The 12,612-nt window shown below is 42.3% G+C and overlaps 1 long non-coding RNA gene across 8 annotated transcripts in view; it reads left to right on the top strand.

The window, feature by feature from the left end:
• The window catches only part of LOC110007130 (uncharacterized), an 89,247-nt gene that overhangs the window by 27,540 nt on the left and 49,095 nt on the right, over positions 1-12,612 (top strand). For 4 of the 8 annotated variants that reach the window (XR_016046000.1, XR_016046003.1, XR_016045997.1 and 1 more), the window contains one exon: positions 5,081-5,305. The exons of 2 other annotated variants lie outside the window; for them this stretch is intronic. This is a non-coding gene — a long non-coding RNA (uncharacterized LOC110007130). Of the gene's footprint in view, positions 1-1,620; positions 2,866-5,080; positions 5,306-12,612 lie in introns of those variants that run through there. 2 more of the 8 variants (XR_016046005.1, XR_016046006.1) reach the window with 2 other exon arrangements.

Below are 12,612 nucleotides of genomic sequence, written 5' to 3' on the forward strand. Positions count from 1 at the left end.
CAGAATAAAGGGAGAATGGCTCCATAATTTTTGTAAGACAAACAATGGAAATTATGACAATCTCATAATGGCCCCATAACTAGTCAAGATCTTCATAAAGACCCTTAAAAGTCTCTTACCAAGTTTCGTCACATTCCGACATGTCTAAGGCAGTGCATACTGAGAAACAATTTCGGTAGAATCAACTTTTAGCACCTTGAAATGGATCCCATAACTAGAACTATATTTTCGGTGCATAAAATTGTTATGGGACCATTTTCATTGGATCCAACACGGTTGAAAACTCTTAGAGGTTAAATTTCACCTTAAACAGACATTTCAAGAAGAAGTATAGGCAAAAGAGAGAAACAGGAGGAGTCACACGCTATTCCCATGTGGCCACCATACAACTCAACTCCATTGAAGGGACAGTCACAAACAGTGACTTTTGATGCTCATATCTCATCCTTCTCGAGTCGGATCATGCTCAAATTTTTTGAGCATGCTCGTCTCGTCAAGACGAGCGTTTCGATATGTGGCATGTCCCTCGATGACACCTGAGCACGAAGAAAAGTTGCTGATCCGTGAATAAAGTTGTAGGAAAATCAACAGTGTCACACCTTGCTCGAGTGGCCAAATCACGTCACTCGCGAGCCAGGTTGACGTGAAACCAGTTCCATTACGTGTGTAAGGTCTAGGGCTATTTTTTGTTTGAACCCCAAACATGATGAACAGTCGAATTTCGAACATGAAGCCGATAAAGTGACTGCAAATTCTAGCACCAGAATTTTAGATTTCGACAAAAATTCCAAAGTTGCAAAATCTTCATCCAGACACGGACTCGAGCTACGTTTGTTGCCATGCGATCGTGACGGCATACCCCATGTCATCCAGCAAAGAAATCATAGAAAAACATTAAGGAACAAGCACATTATTGATCCGAAATTTCAAGATTAATCCAAATTTCAAGTTACATGATCGTGCCCTAAAAACACGATCCATGGCTCGAAGTTGGTATCAAATCGGTCACCATGCCGAGCCCTACAAGAAACCAATCATCTTTCGATCAAACGGGCATCAGAGTGACCGCATATCATCCATGAAAGATCACGCAAGTTTTAGGGCAGCACATGGACTATTTTGGAATTCTACAGCAATTAGGTTTCATTTTGATCAATCGACCCATGTTTCGGCACAATTCTATATATACCACGTACTACCACTGTATGTAGGACCCTTGAATCCTCCACCAAGGAGAATTTTGCTTAGTAAAATTTCTCTTTCTTCTCATTGTTGGGTCACGTTTGGAGAGAGAGAGAAAGGAGAGAGAAATTTTTGGATCGGTACCCCTAGGCTCAAGGTAAATCTTTCTCTGTCTTCTTTTCTTTTCTTTCATTCTCCTCTTCTTTTTCCTCTTCTATCTTTTCTTCTTCTTCTTCTTCTTCTTCTTCTTCTTCTTCTGCTTCTTCTTCTTCATCATCTGAACTCCTCTCAGAGGCCATGCACAGTCGTGGCAATGCCATGCATGCCTCTTTCTTCTCTTTTCTCCCTCCCGTGGTTTCAAAGAAAACACATGGCGATGGCATCACCATGTGCAAACTGCTTGCCCCTTCTGTTCGTTCATCTTTATCTCTTAACAAGGCTCGCAGACGGCGCTACTCATCGCCATACGCAAAGGTATCCTCGACGTCTCAGTGAAGAGCATAGATAGAGAAACTTATTGTCGTCCCTCAGGGATCTCCCCCTGTTGCACGCCGATCGCAGACGACGATGCCAATCACAGACGACGAAGCCAAACGCCGCCTGCGAGGGGTCACGCAACACCTATCGTTGCCTGCGAGGGGTCACGACAACACCAATAGCCGCCCGCGAGCTTCCTTCACGCACTCGGTCCGTACCCCAGTCCGCGAGCTTCCGTCATGTGCTCGGTGCCTAACTCTGCCCACGAGCTTCCTTCGCGCACTCAGTGCCTATCGTCGTCTGCAAGCCTCTTTCGTGCACTCGGTACTCATCGACATTTGTAGGTTCCTCTTATGTCCCATGCCTATCACAGTGTGCCTCAGAAAGAACTATCGCCACACACTTCACAAATGGATATCGTCGTGGGCTTCGTAAGAGATTATCGCCACCCACGCAGAGGTGTGTTGCCTTCTTGTGTCGCCAACGATGACGCGTAACACCACCTATAATTCATTGTTCACCCTCTACACGTGAGCAGTAGTGTACTGCGTCGTCCACGGACCGTGACACTGCTACTCCATGATTGTGGGTGGTGATGCTTAGCGCTGTCTGAACCTCCTTCCCTCGCCATCTCGAGCCTTCTCTTCATTCTCTTCCCTTCTTACTTGACTGAGGGTAGACTCGGTCTAGCCTTGCCATAGCGGTCTGTGTAACAACCTAGATTTTCTCGGCCGAATAGTTTGCATGGCTGGAAAAGGAGGGAAGGAAAGGAGAAGTGCACAGCGATAGGAAGGAGAAGCGCTTGGCGATAGGAAGGAGAAGTGTGTGACGTTAGGAAGGAGAAGAGCGCGGCGGTAGGAAGGAGAAGCACGCGACGATAGGAAGGAGAAGCGTGCGACGAAGGGAAGGAGAAGTACACTGCGATAGGAAGGAGAAGCGCACGGCGATGGTGAAGAACGGGCGGCGATAGGGAGAGCGTACGATGATAGAAGAGAGTGCGGTGGTGTACACATGGCAGTGAGGACGTAACGCCACGAGTGAATGGGGGGCATCACCGTGTGCGTAACGCCGTGTGCAGCACTGACGTGCATGGGTGGTGTTCTCCACTTGTCAAGCTTTGGGGAAGCTCTCACCCTCACCTTGGAGCAGCCATTGTTGAAGTTGAAGGACTATGGGAAAAGGATAGGAGGACACCATAGTTGTTTTGTAAGTGGATTTCTACCCCTTGCATCAAGTTGTATGAAGCATGAATTTAAGCATGTATGAAGCATGATCTATCCATGAATGAAGCTTGAGTTTAAGCACAAGATGAGACATGAGGCTTTTTAGAAATTGGGTAAAAGAATAAGATAGCATGAATGTATTTTTGCTCTGTTTTTCCAGAAATTTGGCCTTCTTTGTATGAATTGTTAGGCATTGTTATCATTTTTATTGAGCCTAAAATTTTTTGGATGCTCTTGAGAGTCTAGTTTAAGCTAGATTTGGTATCATGCTGTTATCTTGGATGAATTTGAAGCTATGGAATAGTTTTTTGAACATGTCATGCTTGCACTGTGATTTTCTATGGAATTTACTTACTGTTGTGGTGAGATTTTGACTAAGCAAATGATATTCGATTGACCTCAAATTACCACCATTAGAAATTTCTACGAGTCTATTTTGAGTTTGGTGTTTATGACTAATTGAGATTCTTGATAGTTTGAAAGATATACTTTGTTTTATTCATATATATCATTGTTAGCAGACTGTGGTAATTTCTAAGAATATTACTTCTGTTGAACTAATAATTTAACTAAAAAATTGAAGTCCAAACGATGTCAAAACACAACCATTAGAAATATTTCTGAGTTTGTTTCAATGTTCATGTTTTCATCTTGTTTTGATTCTTCATGTATGCCAGTAGGTCATTGTGGACAATTTTAGTAAAACACAAAATCGATGTCTCTGAGGTCACAGAATTTTACTAACCAAAATGTGTCCATTTCTTCCAAACCACTGCCATTTGAACGGTACATAAGTAAGATGCAATTCACATGTTTAGCACTTTTTGAAATCTCCTCTTGATTTCGAGTTATGGATTAATTTTTAAAGACATGTTACTACCTTCACTATCAAGCAGATTTCAGATTTAATGTCTCTATTAGTTTATAATTTTGAGGGGCCAAAAAAGGTTCAATTGCTTTCAAACTACCCCTATTTGAATGAGGACTGTGTCTAGCACAAAAGTTGATTTGGAACTATCTTTAAATTCCGAGTGAATTGAAAGTTATGACCCTATTTATAACTAGGTGTCACGGATTGAAATTGCAGCTGTAACATTGTTATTATGTGACACCGACATCGAGGTTCCGTGACTCTGATAATGTTATCATGCAATACCAATATTGCCACCCTGTGTTTGTTATGTTGGGTTTTTGTTGTATGAATAATGAATACTGTAAAATGTTATATGAACACTAATATCTGACTGCTACGTAATTGGTCCTCCATTGGTAGTAGACCTTCTGTTTCTGTTATATGAACACTGATATCTAGTTGCTATGCAATGGGTCCTCCATTGGTAGTAGACCTTCTGTTTCTGTCATATGAATATTGATATATGACTGCTACGAATGGGTCCTCCATTGGTAGTAGACCTTCTGTTTCTATTATATGAACACTGATATCCGACTGCTACGCAATGGGTCCTCCATTGGTAGTAGACCTTATGTTTCTGTTATATGAATACTGATATCTGACTGCTACGCAAGGGGTCCTCCATTGGTAGTGGAATATACTATACTTGGACTCTTATGATAGGAGTGGGGTTGAGATGTAACTGTAATTAACTGGGAGGGTCGCCCCTCCCAAATTGTCATGGGCACTACGCATTGGGTCCTCCAATGGTAGTGTAATGCCCTCTCGCTTGAGGGCACAAGAGAGGGTCGTGTCTTGCAAGGCCTTAGCCTATCGAAAACCCCAAAGTGCACTGGGGATGTATGTGTGAGTGGGATGCTACAAAGTGAAACCTCCACTTGTCATTATCCTCCCTCCTGAATGACGGTAGAAGTCCCAAGTTTCAGGGTTAGCTTGATCTGATCGACGTGACTTCTACTTTTAGAGTAACTTGTTATGTTATGCTTATCTGAATTCGTCTGTTCTGCTCATTTGAATTCGGTATTCTGTATGAACATCTGACGTTATTTGTGCTATTTACAAAGGTTGATGGCCTCTTGAGAACAAGAAATTCTTTGTTAATTGAATATTACCATCTTTATACAAGATTCACGTATACTCTGATGTGTGACCATACTCAGTGAGAGAAATGTGATTTCTGACAAACCATGAGCATATTATTATGTATTCACTAATAGTCAGGAATGTAAGGGTAGTGATCTACTTATTGAACTTATTGCTCACTCTACTTATTTCATCTGTGTAGAGAGTTAGAGCCTAATCGCGAGTGGCGGGCAGCGTACCGATGATAGCAGGTGTTCGGAGTTCAAACTAGTTCAGGATTTTTTCTTGACTTTCTAGGTGTATGGTGGTGTTGCCACGTGTTATTATTTTTTATGTAATATTTTTAAGATGAATGTTAAGCTTGTGAGCCTCAAACCTTATTGTAAAGACTTTTAGAGATGAATGAATTTAATGGTTTTAATTTATTTAGTTTTCTATCGCTTGATGAATGAGTTTTATCTTCTTATTGTGATTTGCTTTGATTCCGCACTTTTAATATGTGTTGATGCCACTCCCATCTGAGTGACGTACGCGACCTTCGGTGGCGATCTCGCACTTTGTCGGCCTCCGGTGGGGGTTAGGGGGCGGGGTCGTGACAATTGTGGTATCAGAGCAGCCAGGTTTGGGTTCTTAGCCTAAGGAGTTTAGAAGTGTCTTCAGAGTAGTTTTGGGTAGATTAGTAACTGAATGTTTGTGTCGTATATTGAAGATGCCGAAGACGAGGGTCAACAATGCCAGCTCTAATAACAAAAGCACTGATGCCCTCAGCGAGTTTGTCAGGACTTTAGGGGCCATGACACAAATGATGAAAGAAGCTATGCCAGCCCCATCTGCCCTTTCCCCTGACTCGAATGATAGTAGCTTGATAGAGAAGTTTAGGAGGTAGGCTCCTCTAACCTTCTTAGGGCTTGGGGGAGTAAAAAAGGCTGAGAGATGGAGAAGATAGGTGAAGAAGATATTCAGAGTTTTAAACTGCATTAATGAGACGCTGAACACTGGTGGGGCTGAGTGAAACAGTCTTGGGAAGAGTCCAGGAAAGAAGTGAGCTAAGAAAATTTTCTAGAAGCCTTCAATGAAAAGTACTTTCCTAATTCAATATAGGAAAGAAAAGGAGTGGAGTTTAACGAGCTGCAACAGGGAAATTTAACTGTAGAACAGTATGCATCCAAGTTTGCTGAGTTGTCAAGGTGCGTCACACATCATCAATACTAAGGAGTGGAAGGCAAATAAGTTTGAGTGAGGCCTTAGGTCAAAAATAAGGGGAAAGGTGATATCAGCGAATCCAAATGTTTTCTCCCCTTTGGGGGACTTAGCCATGAAAATCGATAGGGACTGCGAAGAGTCCTGGGTTGGGGGAAACTGGAAGATTAGACCAATCCAGTTTGGAAACTTGGGGAGAAAAGCTCGACCACCACCAAAGAGGAACTTTAGGGGAGGAGAAAATTAGAGAGGCAAGAAGATTCAGAGAACATTGTCGAGTGATGTAATAGAGAGTCGGCACCCGACATGCCTACACTGTGGGAAAGATAATCACTCGGCGGCTAATTGCCGAAGGAAGACTGGGGCATGCTTTTGATGTGGCAAGCCGGGCCACCAAATTAGAGATTACCCAGTAAGGGGACCTGAGAACCGACCCAAGACTCAAGTTTGGGTGTTTGCTCTCACTAATCAGGAAGATAAGGCATAAACTTCAGTTATCAAAGGTACACTCTCTGTTTGTGGCATTGAAGCTAAAATTCTGGTTGATCCTGGATCTACACACTCTTTTATTGCACCACACTTTGCATGCCACATATGTTAGACCTTCCTTGCTTGACTGGACATTAGTAGTGTGCACACCTATGGGGGAATATATAGAAACTGATACTGCTTATAAACATTGTGGGGTTTTGCTTGAAGGATGTGTACTACCTATAGATTTGATATGGTTAGATATCCAAGACTTTGATGTTATTTTGGGCATGGATTGGCTATCCACACACCATGCTACCGTGGATTGTCGTGAAAGACTGTAACCCTTAGACACCCAAAGTAGCTTGAGTAAAAATTTATTGGTGTCAAGGATGTTTCCTCTCTACATTTTATTTCGACTATTCGAGTTTCCCGATTACTGGCTAAAATATGTGTTGGGTATCTAGCTTACGTAGTGGAAAATCGGGACGACCGGTCTAAGTTAGATGAAATACCAGTAGTGAGAAAATATCCAGAGGTTTTTTCTAAAGAGTTAACCTCTTTGCCCCCTATCAGAGAAATAGAATTTGAGATAGATGTGATCCCTGACACTGCCCCCATCTCTAGATCCTCTTATAGGATGGCCCCAGCTGAACTGAAGAATTTGTAAGAACAATTACAAGAGTTACTGGAGAAGGGTTTCATTCGACCTAGTGTGTCACCTTGGGGTACACCTATACTATTTGTTAAAAATAAAGATGGGTCTTCAAGGTTATGTATAGACTATCGGCAGCTGAACCAGGTCACTATGAAGAATAAATATCCTTTACCTATAATTGATGGACTTTTTTATCAACTCAAAGGGGCCTAGGTATTTTCCAAAGTTGACCTTTGATCAAGTTATCATCAGATACGAGTCAAGGAAGAAGATGTCCCTAATACTGCATTTAGAACTCGCTATGGTCATTACAAGTTTTTAATGATGTCGTTTGGACTAACGAATGCCTCGGTGGTTTTTATGGATCTAATGAACAGGGTACTACATTCAGAACTCGTTATGGTCATTACAAGTTTTTAGTGAGGTCGTTTGGAGTAACGCATGCCCTGGTGGTTTTTATGAATCTAATGAACAGGGTTTTTAGGCCCTTCCTGAATGACTTTGTAGTAGTCTTTATTGATGACATCATGGTGTACTAAAGGAATCGAGAAGAGCGTGAACGACATTTGAGGATGATTCTCCAGATTCTGAAGAGAGAAAAGTTATATGCCAAGTTAGGGAAAAGTGAGTTTTGGCTTCCAAACATGGCCTTTCTTTGACACATTATTTCTAAGGATGGGGTCATAGTAGACCCTTGTAAGATTGAAGCCGTGTTTAAGTGGGGAAGGCCAACAAATGTGACAGAAGTCCGTAGTTTTCTGGGTCTGGCGGAATACTATAGACATTTTGTAGAAGGCTTCTCTAAGATAGCATTTCCCCTTACTCGCCTAACCTAGAAGGAAGTGAAATTCATACGGCCCTAATACTAACCTTACCCAAATGAAACGAAGGCTTTGTGGTCTATACTGATGCTTCCCATAAGGAACTGGGGTGTGTGTTAATGCAGCACGGGCAACTTATAGCCTATGCCTCTAGACAATTAAAGCCGCATGAGCAAAATTACCCAACTCATGACTTAGAGCTCGCGGTCATGGTCTTTGCCTTAAAGGTTTGGAGATACTATCTCTATGGAGCCCAGTTTAAGATATTCATAGACCATAAGAGCCTCAAGTATTTATTTTCTCCAAAGGAATTGAATATGAGACAAAGAAAATGGATGGACCTACTAAATGACTATGACTGCACCATCAATTACCAATCGGGCAAGACAAATGTAGTGGCCGACGCTTTAAGCCGAAAACCCTTGATATCAGTAGCCCATCTGATGGCCCGAGAGAACTGATAGAAGATGCAGTGGAATGGCACCCGACTTTACCCTTTAGTTTTGGGGCCGGAATAATTGCAAGTATAAGAGTGGAACCTCAGCTCTGTCAACAGATTCGGAAAGTACAAGAGACAAACACCTAGCTTATGAAAATCCTAGAAGAATTAAAGCGAGAAAGAAATGATGATTTTCTGTCAGCAGTGATGATTTATTAAGATTTAGAGAACGGGTATGTGTCCCAAATGATGAGAATATTGAGAGGATCATATTATAAGAGGCACACCACTCCCCGTTATACTATACACCCAAGAAGCACAAAAATGTATAAGGATTTAAAGAAGACTTTATGGTGGAATAACATGAAGAGGAAGGTGGAGCAATTTGTTTCTAAATATCTGACCTGTCAGCAAGTAAAAGCTGAGCACCAGAGACCTACTGAACTATTGCAACCTTTGCCTATGCCGGAATGGAAGAGGGAGCATATCGTGATGGATTTTGTATCCGGTTACAAAGATCAGGCACTGAGCATGACAGTGTTTGGGGTATTGTGGACCGATTAACTAAGGTTGAACATTTCTTACCGGTCCGCACTACCTATACCCTTGATAAACTGGCTCGGCTGTATGTCAAGGAGATAGTAAGGCTGCATGGAGTACCTATTAGAATTGTGTCCAACAGGAACTCTATATTTACTTTGAGGTTTTGGAATAGTCTGCAAATAGCCTTGGGGACGAGACTCACTTTTAGTACTGACCATTCAAACCTTAGAAGATATCTTGAAGACCTGTGTTATAGGCTTCAAAGGAAACTGGGATGATCACTTACCTCTGATAGAATTTTCATATAACAATAGTTTCCAGGTCAGTAATCAAATGACACCTTTTGAAGTCCTGTATGAGAGAAAATGCAAATCTCTTGTGTGTTCGGAAGAAGTTTGCGAAAGGAGACTGTTAGGGCCAGAAATTGTTCAAGTGACAGCAAAAACGATTGCCTTAATTCGAGAAAGGCTTAAAACATCTCAGAATTGATAGAAGAGTGTTTGAACCCATTTTTCAACACCTTGGTCCCTGATGCCAACTCAAGAGGAAGCAGGTCAATAAAGCCTACAAAATAAGTGGAAATTTTGATAGTCTCATAATTGCCCCAAAATTGGTTAAGATCTTCATAAAATCTCCAAAAGGCCACCTGTCAAGTTTCATCTTGATCAGACATATTTAAGGCAGTGAACACAAAGAAATAATTTTAGAAAAATCGACCTCTCGCACCCTGAAATGGACCCCGTAACTAGAACTATCTTTTTGGTGCATCAAACAGCAATGGGACTGCTTCCATTGGATCCGACACGGTCGAAAACCCCAATGGGTCAAGTTTTGGCTTAATTGGGTACTGCAAGACAAAGTTATGGGTAAAATATCGAAAATGGTAAGCTGCACACTATTCCTGTGTGGCTACCCTACACCAAAACACCATTAAAGGTGGCTGTTTTTATAGTCACGGTAGTGACTTTTGGGGCCTATATCTCACTCAATCTGAGTCGGATCGCACTCCAATTTGGTGAGCGTGTTCGTCTCATCAGGAGGAGCGATTCAATATGTGGTATGCCCCAAGACGATGCCCGAGCAGGGAGAAAAACTAGAGAGAAGTTGCTGATCTATGAAGAAAGTTGCAGAAAATTCACCAGCAACGTGCCTCACTATGGTGACCAAATCACGACGCTCGCATACCCGATCAGCATGAAACCAATTGCATTACTTACGTGAGGTTCGTGGCTATCTCTAGTCCGAACCTCACATACGAAGAGTAGTTGGATTTCACACACGGGGACATAAAACCTGTTGTAAATTCTGGTTGCCGGAGTTCAAGATTCTGACTAAAAATTCAAGACGACCAAATCTTCGTCCGGACACAAAATTGAGCTGAGTTTGTTGCAACGTGATCGTGACGACATGCTTAGTGTGATTCAGTGAAGAAATCACGAATAAAAATAAAGGAACGAGTGCACAATCAATCTAAAGCTTTCAAGATTCAAGAAAATTTCAAGTTTCTTGATCATGGCTTAAAAAATGATTCATGGCTCGAAGTTGGTATCAAATCGATCGCCATGTCGAGCCCCACAAGAAAACAATCATCTTTTGATCAAATGGGCATCAGAACAATCCCAGATCAGTCATGAAAGATCATGCAAGTTCTTAGGCAGCAGCAGTGACTGTTCTAAAATTCCACACATTGTTAAGCAGGGGTAAAATAGTCTTTTTGCACCCATTTTAAGAATTTCTTTTAATTCAATTAAATTGTAATTATCTTCAACTCTAGGTAGTTTTTGGATGAACTCCCATGTTTTAGCCCAATTCTATATCAGCATGCAAAGCCAAATTATTAAAGATCTAGGGTTCATTTCACACAACAATCCATAAAATTTCAATTTCCGCTTGAACTCGTGGGTGCGTCTTGGAGAGAGAGAGTAGAGAGAAGAAAAGGGCTGGTACACATTGGTAAGGTAACTTTCTCTCTCCTCCCCTTTTTCTCTTCTCCTCTTCTTCTCTCTCCTCCTTTATTTCTCTCGTCATCTCTATCTCTCCTCCTGTCTTTCTCTCCTCGTCTCTATTTCTCCTCCTCTCTTTCTCTCTCCTCATCTGTATCTCTCTTTCTCTCTCTTATTCTCATCTCTATCTCTCTTTCTCTCCCTTCTTCTCATCCCTATCTCTCTTTCTCTCCTTTATTTCTGCTCTCTTTCTGCTCTTCATCTAACACAGTCGGTGAAGCTTAACGCCGTTTGCATTTTCTCTCTCTTCTCGTCTAGCACAGTCGATGAAGCCTAGCGACGACTGCATCCTCTCTCTCTCTTCTCTATCTAATATAGTTGATGAAGCCTAACACCGACTATATCTTCTCTCTCTTCTCTATCTAACACAGTCGGTGAAGCCTAGTACCGACTGCATCTTCTCTGCCTTTTGTCTAATATAGTTAGCAAAGCCTAGCGTCGACTGCATCTTCTCTCTCTTCTTTATCTATACAGTCGATGAAGCTTAGCTCCGACTGTATTTTCTCTCTCTTCTTTGACTAGCACAGCCGACGATGCCCAGCGTCGACTGTGTCTTCTCTCCCCTTTTTTCTTAAACACAGCCGATGAAGCCTAACGCCGACTATGTCTTCTCTCTCCTCACATCTTAAACATAGCTGATGAAGCCTAGCGTCGACTGCATCTTCTCTCTCTTCTCTTTTCAACCCAGCTGGCGATGTCTGGCATCGACTGTGTCTTTCCTTCTCTTCCTCTTCCAACACAGCCGGCGATGCCTAGCGCTAACTGTGTCTTTCACCCTCTTTTCTCCTTCCTTCTCTCTTCTCTCACACTCTTCTCGTTCTTTCTTTCTCTTCCTCTATTTCTTTCTCTTCTCTTTGTTATTCTCTTGCTTCTTACTCTCTCTTTATGATTTTCATTCTTTCTATTATCCTTTCGTTTGATTAAGAAGGGTTGAGATTAACCCCTTATGGTAGTCCTATCGTCTAGCCATAATGTTGTTGCGCCAAAATTACTGCGCCCGCTTTATCGCCACGACAGACTAACCATCATGTCTAGCTAGTCGGTATCCATGTTTGCGTCTAGTAGTAATCTTATTGAGCCGGTCTGAGTTACCGAGCCTGTTTTACTACCACATCAGGCCAAGTACCCACCAGCCTAGTCACTGTGTTGATCTCGCTTCCTGGTCAAATTATTCTTTCCCCCTATCTTTCTTCTCTCGATCTTTCCTTCTTCTTTTGAATGAGCACGGATGTGTACGTTCACCGAAATGGCCAGGTGAGGTCTACTGACCCACCTGCCTTATAACCTTTGCAATATATGTGTGATTGTAGAAAACAGGAGCATATAAGATAAGGGAGACGATTCTGAACCTGTTTTATTACTAGGGGCCTTTCTTCGTGATCTAAGAGGGCGCCCACCCGAGCAAGCCCGAGTAAATCCCGAACCCACCTTAAATTCCTCTCTCATCGGTTGGTAATACCTGCCCTCATTCTTGAACGAGGTTCTTGAGAGAGCGATCTCAAAAGTCCTGGGTCTCCCCTTAAACCCGAGACGCGTGCTGCCTGATCATCTAGATCCAAAGGGCGAGATCGAGGCACCTGACCAGCTTGGCGACTCCAC

This window comes from Amborella trichopoda, chromosome 1, assembly GCF_054954075.1.
Source record: "Amborella trichopoda isolate Santa Cruz 75 chromosome 1, AtrichopodaSantaCruz75HAP2 v2.0, whole genome shotgun sequence".
Lineage (NCBI taxonomy): Eukaryota > Viridiplantae > Streptophyta > Magnoliopsida > Amborellales > Amborellaceae > Amborella > Amborella trichopoda.